Consider the following 12671-nt stretch of genomic DNA (forward strand, 5'->3'; position numbering starts at 1 on the left):
TTGAAACGATGTGATGGAAATATCTTGAAAATGATGGGGCTTGTTATATTAATTTCGATGCTTGTAGTTATTAAACAATATTTTCTACGTAAATTATCATTGTTGATGCATTGAAATCACTGATCATCCTTCTATGGATTGTACGGTTATGATAGCATCTAAAAGAAATGTTTTATCAAATGAATTAAAACATCAATTAGAAATCGATGTAACGTATTAACTTGACGAATCGTAAATAAATAAATAAATCATTGAATAAGTACACAAGAGAGAAAATTTACCTCCTGCACTCGAAGCTATATTAATTTCAGATCACAAAAATGGAACGTATTTACTGATACCATATCTGAATTTCTAAAAATTTATTCTATAAAATACTTAACTTGCAACGCAGAGTAAATATTGTCTGCAATAATTATAGTACGACAATTTGTAGAAAGTGACTCTGGCATAATTTAAGTGCAAATGATTTGAATATGAGAGTTTGGATATTCGATTGCATTGAAACAGCAATAGTATTACGCATTAACACCCTGGTGATCTAATTAATTTCATGCACGTTGCTATTTGAAAACGTAGCACAGAACTATATAGATTGCGGGTTTTATGTATTTAGAATAAAATTAACCAACGAAATGATCAAACTGTAAAAACATTAGAAAAATTCAGGAATGTTCCTACACTCTTCTCAATTTATTACATTCATTACCGTAGTCTAACATAACGCATTATAATATTCAAAAAGTTTATAACTTTCCTTTGTCTAATTGTTTTAATTATTCGTATAGGAGAATTTAATCCTATACACCCGAACGGTAACATTTAAAGTAAGCCGAGAGTGATCGTTAAAAATTGACATAACATAATGCACAACAATGTTTATATTCCTAAATTCGTCTGTAATTAATAAATGCTGAAATATTGGTAAACGCGTTCGATTTGATATAAATAAGATTTCACAAATACAATTTCACAAATTATAAAGAAACGAAAGAATTCGTAAATGATTAAACCGATGGGAAACTGGAGTAAGAATTCGTAAGCGATGAGACCGAAAATCAGTCAAACTTCGATCGACTGGTCTAGTTTGTTCATTACTATTCCGCTCTGCTACGAAGCCACGATAGTGCGAACGACTCCGTGAGACGTGCTCCTTCCACTGTATTTTCATTCGAGTTCTCCGGAACGCCGCCAGAAAGTAACGATGGAAGAATGGAGAGTGAGGTGGCCCGAGAAAACGAGAACCACCCTTTCGCGAAGGGCGTGTCGGAGTCATCGGCAGACTAGGAGATGCGAAAAAAAGATGTAGTCCCTTTTTACTGCCAAATTTTAGTATTACGATCTTAGCTTTATAACGCAATAATCCGTCGCAAACATAACAAGTACCTCGGTTTATGTGCTGCACTTTGCAAAAATGGGCCGGAGGAGTGTCTGAAGATCCAGGGTGATCTGCCTAGTGGATGAACATCCTCCAGTGAATGAATATTTCTCGTATTATATTAAAAAGTAGCATTTATCATAACTGAACCGCGGATTTTATGCACTTTTAACAAAAACTACTGGGTCGAAGAAGTGATAAGAATTCGAGAATATCTCTATATCACGTGCAACTCGTTAAAACTATTAAAAAAGGAAAGACATTTTCATCTGATTTGCGTTTCTTAAAATCGGCTTAGAAAATTCTGCATAAATTGCATAAATATCTGCAATCTGACCGTAACCTTGTCACATTACAATTTATTTGCATATGTAATAGTTCTATTATACACTTACAGATGTCTTACAGATGCCATTCTGTTTCTGCTTATAATATGTTTCACGTTTAATTTGTTTAGTTAGCTATTAGTTATTAGTTTTATTATAAGTTAGCTGATACTAAATATAATATAGTTGACGCAATATTAGCGTTCTCAGTACGTAATTTTAAGATTAACAATTTCGGTTTTGTATACTAAACAATTCGCACGAATACTATTTTATGGAAAATCATATTTAAGTAGAGTCATCATTTCGGATGTAATATCATTTTTCACTGTATTTAAACTGCTACCTCAGAAATATAGCTGATCGTGAAGTAAGAAAAGAAGTGACGAAAATTCTACGAGTGAATTTCAAAATATCGTATTTCGTTTCATAGCAACATAAATAAACACTTTCTAAATCGAAGAACATCCGAAAGCTGAGTCAGTATACAAGTTCGAAACTAAATTGGAAAACGCAACTTAGCAGAACTAATGCATCGCGGGTCGTTGCTTGCTGTCGCAGGTACGTCGAGAATTTATACGTGATTTTACACCGTTCTCGAATAAAACTTCATTAAAAACGCACCGATTAACTAGAAATCATTAAGCAAGCTTGCCGTAATGTTTTTCATACAATAACAAAAAATATTTTCTTCGCTTTATTTATGCAACCTGCCACAATCCCCATTTGGGACTTTTTAAAAAATCTAAAATATTTCAACAACAGAACAAACATTTGAATATAATTATATTGTTATGCATGTACACACATAACTCTTCCCGTCAAGAATGAAAAAAGAAAGAATTTAGCAGTTAATGGATGAAGGATTTGAAACTAAAGTAAGCATTTAGAATAAATTGCTGTTTCCATCACCTTCCCTCCGTATTCTGGTTAGCCCCGTGTAACACCCTGAAAAACATCTCGCCATCGGGAAGCAAAGAGAAATGTATCTCCCCGTCGAATTCAATTTCACCGGCTGCGGATTCCGATGTCGCCGGCGAGTCTCCCGTAGAATGGAAATTCTACTCGACTCGAAAATGACCGTGCATTCGTTTGTCGCGTTCGTCCAAGACCATCCGTCGTCCGAGGGTTAACCGATCGTCGCTTTGCGTCAGGACGCTTGCCGAATTCGTTTTGATGTTCGCGGGCCAAAAAGGAAGCCAATGTTCTGCGCCCGGTGCGCCGCGGCGGTGCTGGCAGAGCGGCAAATCTCGCGAAAACTATTATCCGAACTGAAATATTCAAGAAATGCTTCGCAGCCGGCGTGGGTGGAGAGTGGTAAAGCACGGAGAGAGAACGTGCCCTTCGATCGAACAACGGTCCGGCGGAACGACCCTCCAAGCAGTAAGCTATCGTAATTTACGATGGAACCCTGAAGGAACTGTCTTCCGCCGGGTGCAGTGTAATCGGATCACGTCGTGGCGCGCTTCTAAAATTCAGGACCTTCGAAATGTCTCTTTCTTGTGTCTTCTTCCAATTACCGTCCCTGGAGATTTTCAGTTTTTCAGTCGATCCTCTTTGCATTCCGCGCGCCACCAAACTCTCCCCCGAATGTTCTTTGAACAATATACTCCGAATCCCACGATGCCGTAGCCTGATTCCACGGTCCGTCTAAGGAAGTTCTGTTCTCTTGTTGATTACTTGCATGCGCAGCTACCTGATACACACAGGAAACACGATATAGCCTGGTATATGAATCTGTAACCTCGATACTTTCGAAACAACCAATTCGATGCATGGAATTTATAGATGGATCGGAAGTATTAAATAATTGAAGCTTTGAAATTGAGAAACTAGTTTTGCGCTTCAAGTTAACCAGTTTGCGGCATTGTTCACTTTCTTGCATATCGTATTCATCTTTTTGCGAATTAAACTCACTTATTTGTAATTATTTGTAATAACGAATTTGTAATTGTATTTGTAATAAAGTAAATTTGTATTTGTTCATATTGAATTTAAGAGTTGCATGACATTTTATAAATATTTATTGAAGATTAATGAAGATCGATTATTTGTAATGGAATTTGTATTACTTTACATAAATTTATACTAAAATTCGATAAAGAATGGTCAATTTCGATCTGTGAATATTATCTGGTTAATATTATTTGCAAGGAGGTGAATTTGTTATGCAAAAGGATTCGCTAACAGTGTAAAGTCTGTACTATTTCACTAGTCTTTTTGCAATTGATGCAGCCAATTTTTATTTTGCATAAAGACCCGCAATGAATACTTCTTTAATTACATTTGAATGTTTTACACGAATCAATTCCCACAAATTGACACTTTTTGATCGGTCAACTGTTTCTTATTTTCGGACAGCACAACTTTCCCTATTACCGAATGGTAAAACTGCTGATAAGAAATGGGTCGAAGAAGAAGAAAATGAAAAAGAACAGCAAGAAATGTAAGAGAAACTTGGGGAAGAAGATTGGAAAGATGAGACGTCTTGAAAAGATGAAGGAAGCTAAAATATTGGATTCCCGAAACACAAATGAGAAGGCGGTCTATGTAATTCATTTGGAATCTTTTGATGAAGACTGGACACGCGGTTCAAACTATAAAGAATGGAGGCGCGATGAATGGACCGATGTACCAAAGTGTTCCGAGAACTCTACAGGGCGAGCCTCCTATCACGACGATATTAAATAACTTGTAAAATATTTGTTGTACGAAAAAATGTTCCAGATAGAAGTTGCATGGTTTCTAGAAGGACATATAGTATTGTCATCAATTTCATGTTATTTTGCTCTTTTTATCAAGATACGAAGATCACCTTCAATTTTTTTAATGGAATAGTTAATATTTCTTCCCGAATTCGGATAAAGCGTAAAATACTACATAAAAAAGTATTACATCAAATAGGGTCTAAAATACGTAACTACTGAGATACTAGTAAAATAAGTTTTATTTTAAACGATGCTCGAACTGCTGCCCATTACAGACAATACGATTATTATTTTTGTTGAGAGAACGGGAAACATTTTCAAGAGTTTCTGCTATTATTGCTGAACATGCACGACTAAATATGTTGTTGTATACGTTGTTACCTACGCAGCACCTAGCTCTGTGTTTACCAATATTGATCGGCCGCTCGTAAACAAAGTTGTGTGACTATGTTGTGTTAACAGTCACGTTGAGTAACGGTCTTTTCTAATACAACGTAACGTCATTTGTTTTTACTAATACCTCAGTAAATACATACATACGTATTTTGGACCCTATTCGGTGCAATACTTTTTTTTATGCAGAATTCAACGCTTTATCTGAATTTGGGAAGAAATATTAACTATTCCACTTAAAATATTAAAGGCGACGATTATATCATGATAAAAAAGCAATGCAACTTTTATCTGACACATTTTTTCGTACAAACAAATATTTTACGAGTTATTTGATGTAGTCATGTTACGAGACTCACCCTGTATATACAGTGACCCACAAAAGTGTTCGTACATCATTTAATACGCAATAACTATTTTAAAGTTGAACTATATGACTTGAATTCTTTTTTTGATGGCTAACAAGCTTTTTTTTCAATTTTGCTATTACTTGGAATGAAAAGAGAAAATTAGAAATCGTCGTTTTTTTTTACTTTTTTATTCGAGTCTGTAACAAAAATTTTTAAAATGTCTTTCGTAGATCTCGATAACTTACATGCATTTTCAACATTTTATCGAAATCGGTTCACATTGTTACCATCTACGAAAGACATTTTTTAAATTTTCGTTATAGACTTAGAAAAAAAGGTAAAAAAACGAGGGTTTTTAATTTTTTCTTTTCATTCCAAGTGTTAACAAAATTTAAAAATAAGCTTGTTAGCCATCGTTTAGTAGACTAGCCCCCTATCATCAAAAAAAGAATTCAAGTCATACACTTCAGTTTTAAAAAAGTTATTGCGTTTCAGAAGGTGTACGGACACTTTTGTGGATCACTGTACATACATGATCATTGTCAATTATTTTGAAATTCCCATGAACAATCATGAATCTTTGCTGTGTCCGACAATAAGGATTACTTAATGTTTCTTACCAACGTTCAAATCAAAGCTTGAAAAGTTAATTTAAATTAAGATAATAATAATGTTCCTTTCTTTTGTCCTTCTTATTTTAAATTCTAGTAATGTTAACTTGAAATTCCCGCAAAATAAAAAGAGTAAAACGTCATCTTTTCTGTATATGCGCGATGTTTCCAAATGGAATTAAGTTGAACGAAGTCGCTGGTTGCTTTTATGTACACTTTAATAATATTACAGTACAGCTATGGTCTTAGCGATGCGTTATTTGCGTTCTATCTGCGTTCTTAGAGTTCTACGAGTTCTGACCGTTCTAACAATTCTGGTGGTTCTAGCAGTTCTGGTGGTTCTAACAGTTCTGGTGGTTCTAGCTGTTCTGGTGGTTCTGACAATTCTGGTGGTTCTAACAGTTCTGGTGCCCTTCCGCTTGTCACCTCGGTTTTTTTTGTTGATTGGTGGATGGTGGGTTTTGGTGGAGGAAATGAAGCGTTTTTGATTGGAGATGGGTGTGTCGGAAGGAACTTGAAATGAGGAGTGGGAAACTGTTCGAAAGTTCGGGTAGTAATTTTTCCGTTTTGTGAAATATGGAATTTATGAGTCTGTGGCACGTGTTGTCCGTTCGTCGGGTCGATGGGTATTTTCGTTCGGATGCATTTTTTACTGTCGCAGGTATATTGCTTAATTGCTCAAGGGATGGCCAGGGACGTTCGACCTTCGGTGTTGCCGTCGCAACATTTTCTTTTTCTTTAACCCTAGAAAGATAACCATATGACAACGTACGTAAAAGATAACCATACGCTTCAGAGGCGCATGCTTTTCTAAGGCGTCAATTTTATACTAACAATGGATATTTATTTAAGTTAATCTAGTCATTTTAAAGGTTCGGCATTATTGTAAAAATAAAATGCATTTATATTATATTTTTTTATATTTTAAGTAATTTTAAACTTAAATCACTAGACCTCTATGAAAACGGTGCAGTCAGTTGTTTATTTCGCAGGCGCCTCTGCGACGTAGGTTATCTTTCTCGGGTTAAAAAAAAAACTGAAGTGTCTAGAAATAGTCGAATTCCCCCTAATTCCATTTGCGAATTGTCCGTGACGATGGTAAGAAACATTCTGGTGGATCCAGTAGGTTCGGAAAGCGACACGTAAACTCGATGATGCGTAATTAGGCGACGATTGTGTCCCGAGAAGATGCAGCCCCCTCTGACGAGCAACAGTTCTCGCTAACGGTCGTTCACATCGGGGCGTTGGCGGGATGCGAGGGGATAAAATAAGCCTTGGGACGGGCAAACAAGTGCGTCGACGTGGAATAAAGATAAATGGCATCGTTTTTACTATTTTTCGTAGACGCGAACGTATTACTTCCGGCATGGATGGCGCTTTTATTGTGTGTCATTACGGCATTTACGGGCCCGGCGAACATAAAATGAGGCGTTGGGGAGAGCGACCCCGATTAAAAAAGAGTACGAGCATGCCTTTGGGAGACACGGGAAACACAAAGCTACTAGAACATATTCACACTACAGCACCGTGTGTCGGATGCGCGAATTGATTAACGTATTTGTCTGGGCTCGTCTTTTAATCGTGCTCATCAACGGGACTCGGAAACTGTTATAATGTCGATTTCGTGTAGAAATCTAACGTAGAAAACTAATACGGTGTTACGGTACTCACACACACTGCAGGAAAACGTATACCTATACGATACTTGCAAGTGCCTCGAATATAAAAAATTTACGCAACAGAAACATTTTCGATCGCCTCTGAAGCAACATTTGAGTGCGAATGGTGAAAGAAAAAGAAATTCTCTATGTTACAGAGGGAACATCGTCTGTTTATTAGCCTACATCTTCCTGAACGCGTTAAAAATGAGAAAACCTAATTGAAACATGCTAAAGGTACTCCTCGCGATTGAAAGAAGTCGCCTAAAAGGGGTGCAAATCTGACAACTTGTTAGATACACGCAATTGTGTCGATGACCAAAGTGTCGATGTCAATGAATCGAATTATGAGCACACGCAACCTTGTCTTGCATCCGTACCGTTGCTCGTGACTTCTTTTCAGTAGAGAGAACTTTCCTGCTAACAAGTTTCAACGTTGTTATCAAGCCAGAGAGCAAGGTCTTTGACGATGTATGGTTGCGCAAGGAACTGCTTTCAAGGGGATAATGTTACTTTGTTGTTCAGTTGTTAATAAAAAATTGTATGACACCCGTTTCGTTGTGTTGTAAACACATTTCATACAGTACGATACATCACGTTTCCCGGCTCTCTTTCTCTCTGTCTCTCTCTTGCTTCTCACTGTTAAAAAAAAAAAAACAGTCTACTTTCAAGTTTGTCACAGTCCGCCGCTGTTTATTTTCCTCTACGACTTCTATCGCGCCTTTGCCGTTTTACAGACGAACTCCAATTGTACGCATCGCTAGAACAACCGCGCTCCATCTCTGTGGCAGATTGTTTTTTTGGAGGGAAATTGAAATTCTGTGAATCGACAAGGGATCGCGCTCGGTTGAAAGAAAATCTAGATCCCCGGACCAAACATTGTTTACACACTGCCTGTTCCTAAGCTGTAACAACGCGTAAAGCAAATCACGTTCACAGGGGAAGTTGGACAGCTTGAAAATTCCAAAAGCTTTTCAAATTTTCAGCGGGGAGGTGAAAAATCTCAAAGAACTGTTTACATGCCATGTTATTCGGAATATTTAGGAAACTGTGTATGATACAGGGAAAAATGAAATGAAAAGTCGTTAGCGTTTGTTCGATTGAATATTATTCGAATATTTTTTTATATCCGCAATATACATACAAACATTACAATTTTTCATTGAACTTTTTCGCCGTAGATGAAACCTGTATCCCATTGGCGTAAGTAAATTTAATATTGATGCATCAATCTACCAAATGTTCCTATACAATTTCTGTGTTCCTATGCAATTTCTAAAGGTGCTAGAATATTCAATGAAAAAAAATATACATGTATTTTCTTTTTTTTTTACAGACTTATAAAGATACGTATATACATATATATATATATATATATATAATCGTTATATATACGATAATAGAGCGTTTATCTAGTATAATAAAATCTGTTTCGTTAGAAAGGCTTATATATAGTCTTATAAGTCTTTAACACACTCTCTTTCTTAGTTTAACTTATAAGTTTTTATCTTTTCAAATACAATTTTTGGTTAACAATTTATGACTTTAATCCGTTTCGCATTCCGTAGACAGCGATTCATGCCATCGTAATTTTACTATATTATAGAAAAACGCTCTGCTATCGTGTTTTTCAAATGCAAGTTTTGCTAAAATGGATATAAAGATTTCAAGTAATTTAGTATCTTTTCGTATCAAGAAGCACCCGTTATAAAGTACGAAATCAGTTTGTATAAATTGATTGCATTTCACACGTACTCGCCGAAATTTTAATTTCGAGCACTAATGAACACCACGGGAACGAGACGCGGATATTAAAACTAACTAGGATTCGTAACCATATATTACGTTCAGTCGCTTCCCTAACAAAGGCCCGGGCGCCTTAATTTTTATTTACACTCTCGCACAATGAGCGCCCGTTACAAAATAGAAAATAAAGATCAGCAGGCTCTTCGGAAGACGCGGGAAAGTTCCGAGGTTATGAATGCGCGGCCCTCTCTTTCTTTCGTTATTACATTACTCGGCCGTTCCCGCCATTGTTTGCCGTATCCGCGTTATTTTATTTATCGCCGACCCTCCCGATAGTGTTCTCGTTAATCTCACGAAATAATAAACCGCGGCAGAGCGGAAAGAGAACGTAGGAGAAGGCGGCTGCGGGGTAGCGGGATGGTGGAAAAGAAACGAGGAAACGATTTGCAGAAGGAAATATCGTGCGCGAGGCGAGGTGTCGATTAAATTTGCTTGTCAGAAACTTCTAACGGCATAATGAAACTTCTCGGCGCTGACGTATTCCGAATTCGCGTCGAAGAAGGACGGGGGAAAAAGAAGGAGAACCAGGAAGAAAAGTGGAAGATGAAGAAAAAGGCGAAGCAATGGCGAGAGAAGGCAGGTACGAAGCGCAAAGCGAAGAAGAGGAAGAAGAAAAAGAAGAAGAAGAAGTTAAAGTAAAATACAAGTCGAAGAGGTCTCGAGTTTACCGATGCTGTTTGCATAGAGAACGGGAGAGAAAAAGTGAGCTCCGTGTACGCTTTACATGTGTGCGATCACCGGCTAGAGCGCGCGCGTTATCTGCCGGCCCTAACTCGCTTCGGAATTGATTCTCCGCAAAGGGTAGCAAGGTCGCTTTCGAATGTCCAAGGAATGAGAGATCAGGCTGCTGCTCGCTGCCGCATTTTCCGGCAAATTTCCGTGAACCCCGGGTAGACGGAACACGCGGCGAAGAGGAAGAGAGGCGGAGAGGAAGGGAGAAGAAGGACGGAAACGGCAGGAGGATAGGAATCAAATGGATCGGGTCGCTCGTTATTGGTAGCCGATCCACCGACGATGTCGCCTTTGCTTTAGATTCGCCTGGCAAAGCGATAGCGCTCCTCCCATGCTTGTCAAAGGCGAAGCACATTCTTAGCGCGTCCAAGAAGCGCGCTAAGAAACGGACTATTGTCGGCGGCGAGTAAACGCGGGAACGGTTCGCTGCGCAGGGACCGTCCCTATCGTCACCGAATGCCCCCCCCCCCCCCCGATGAAATTTTAATTCAACTTTGGTCGTTAATCGCGTCACGCTGGAAACGGAATTAATTAAAGCTGCTTAACGATCTCGCCCGGGGGCAATTATTGGATTTACAATGCTTTCGTTGGTAGGGGTTAAGCTGATGCGCCGATGAATCGCAAGCTGATTTTCCAAGCAGCCTACAGGCGGTATGATAACGCTAGACCGTGTCCGTCGTGAACCTTGTAAATCATTTTGTTTAGTTGATGGCACTATTTTGATAAGGCTGGTTCTTATAGATAAAGAGTCGAACGAATTCGCCGGGCTTGTTAACTCGCGTTAATTAGCGCAGTGTTCGATCCGTAGAACGAAAGGCAAAAATTCGAAGCGTGAGATCTAAGATCTTATGTCAAAAAATGTTGGTTTATAAAATTACGCACGCTGTGTATACCAATTTATAGTTAAAATGTTTTTACCAACGATGTAGAAGTTTTTAAGCGTTCACTATTCGTTCTATTTTCTAACTCATAATTTATATTATTATTCTGTCTCTATTATGTCTTTTTGTCTGTACTATAGTTCTTTGTTATAATTTCTATGTACTGCACGAACCTCTACGCCCGTTTATTAATAAATAAATAAATAAATAAAAATGTGAACTTGAAGTTTAATGCAAGAATTATTTCTTATTTTAATCTACTTTTTGTGAGTCGAATTCGGTACCATGGAACCTTTTAAACGGATAAATAATTTTATGAGAATAGCAGGATAAAATCTCGTATAAAATATTCCTGATTTTTTGTGTCATACTTCTGGACATATTAAGCTTTATATTAAAGTCAGCTTTATTTGCTCCGGTTTGTTTGAAATGAAAGTATTAACTAAAATTCTCATGAAATCCCATCGTTTTCAATCCTATTGTGGATTTTAGGATAAAATCGATAACGATTTAACTATTTCATTTTCAAGTTAAGATCTCCGATACTTTTTTCTTTTAAAGAGCATATGATGATCCATCAATCGATGAACGAACAAATGCGATTTTATTAGAAAAATTTAAATAATCTTATTGTAATTTTATTCTTATTGTGTTAGAAAATTGCCGACAGTCAGTATTAAGCGTCGACAAGATTTTCGTACTGTTGGTTCGAGAAGTAATGAATGTGATTCTGGAGAACTTTGTTTCTCAAAAACTATAAGGCTTCGTTTAAAATATTTTCAGAATATTTGTAAGGTTCTTTTAGAGTGTTTCTCATCATTTTTTAATTTACAAGTATTTATCAATTGCGAAGATATGGCCGTTCTTCCACTGTATGATACACTATATTACCTAATCCTTGAAGAATGGACTTCTTAAAATTCTGATTTCAAGCTAAATGGCACAAGTTTCAATGTTATATTGTGATTTCTAGCCACGAAATTGCTAGTTCTCAGTCAGTAAAAAAGATACGCGTCAAAAATAAATCGTTTCTTCAATGACTAAGTACTAAAGCATGTTTAACAAGCCTAATCGCATTTATTATTTCAGATAAATCGAAATCTTATTCTCAGACTTTGGCAGCCCCTTTGGTGGATAATTAAAAAATTATATTGATTTCTAATTCCTTTTCAAATAAAGGGACACTTTTCGAATAAAGGCTTACAGTAATTACGTACAAAATTAATTCGCAAAAATCACTGACCGAGCATAACACCTTGATACATTTATAATCGAATTGTAATCAAATTGAAGTGATTTGTGCTTGCATTAGACCGAAATTAATCTCTCACCCACAGAATAATTATTACTACCTAAATAACACTATTATTCCGCCTATTTGTAGTAACATAAATTAACAATCGGTAATCCGTCATTACAGAATTTGCATCAGCATCATTTGATTCAACTCTATTCCAATATATTCTACAATATATTGCTAAACCTGTTCCTGAAGATCGCAGCAACTGGAAGGCAAAATTTCGAGCATAAATATTGGTGATATTTCGGCTCGCAGAAATCGAACCTTGACATATCGATTTTGTTCTACGTCTGAAAAGAGTGGAGGATTTACTGAAGATTGCTAGAAGATTTCAAGTGAATTGGATTGGTCTCAAATATAATTTCTGGAAACTTCGAATTGATGAAAAAACTGTTAAAAAGTATTTGAAATGTAATCTTTAAAGCCAGTAGAATACTGAAATCGATAGATGTTGTCCACAATACATCATTGTACAGTAAGTTCTCTCCAATTGTCCTTCAGCTTTTAAACAAAAATGGACAATTTCGG

Source organism: Megalopta genalis, chromosome 8 (assembly GCF_051020955.1).
Source record: "Megalopta genalis isolate 19385.01 chromosome 8, iyMegGena1_principal, whole genome shotgun sequence".
NCBI lineage: Eukaryota > Metazoa > Arthropoda > Insecta > Hymenoptera > Halictidae > Megalopta > Megalopta genalis.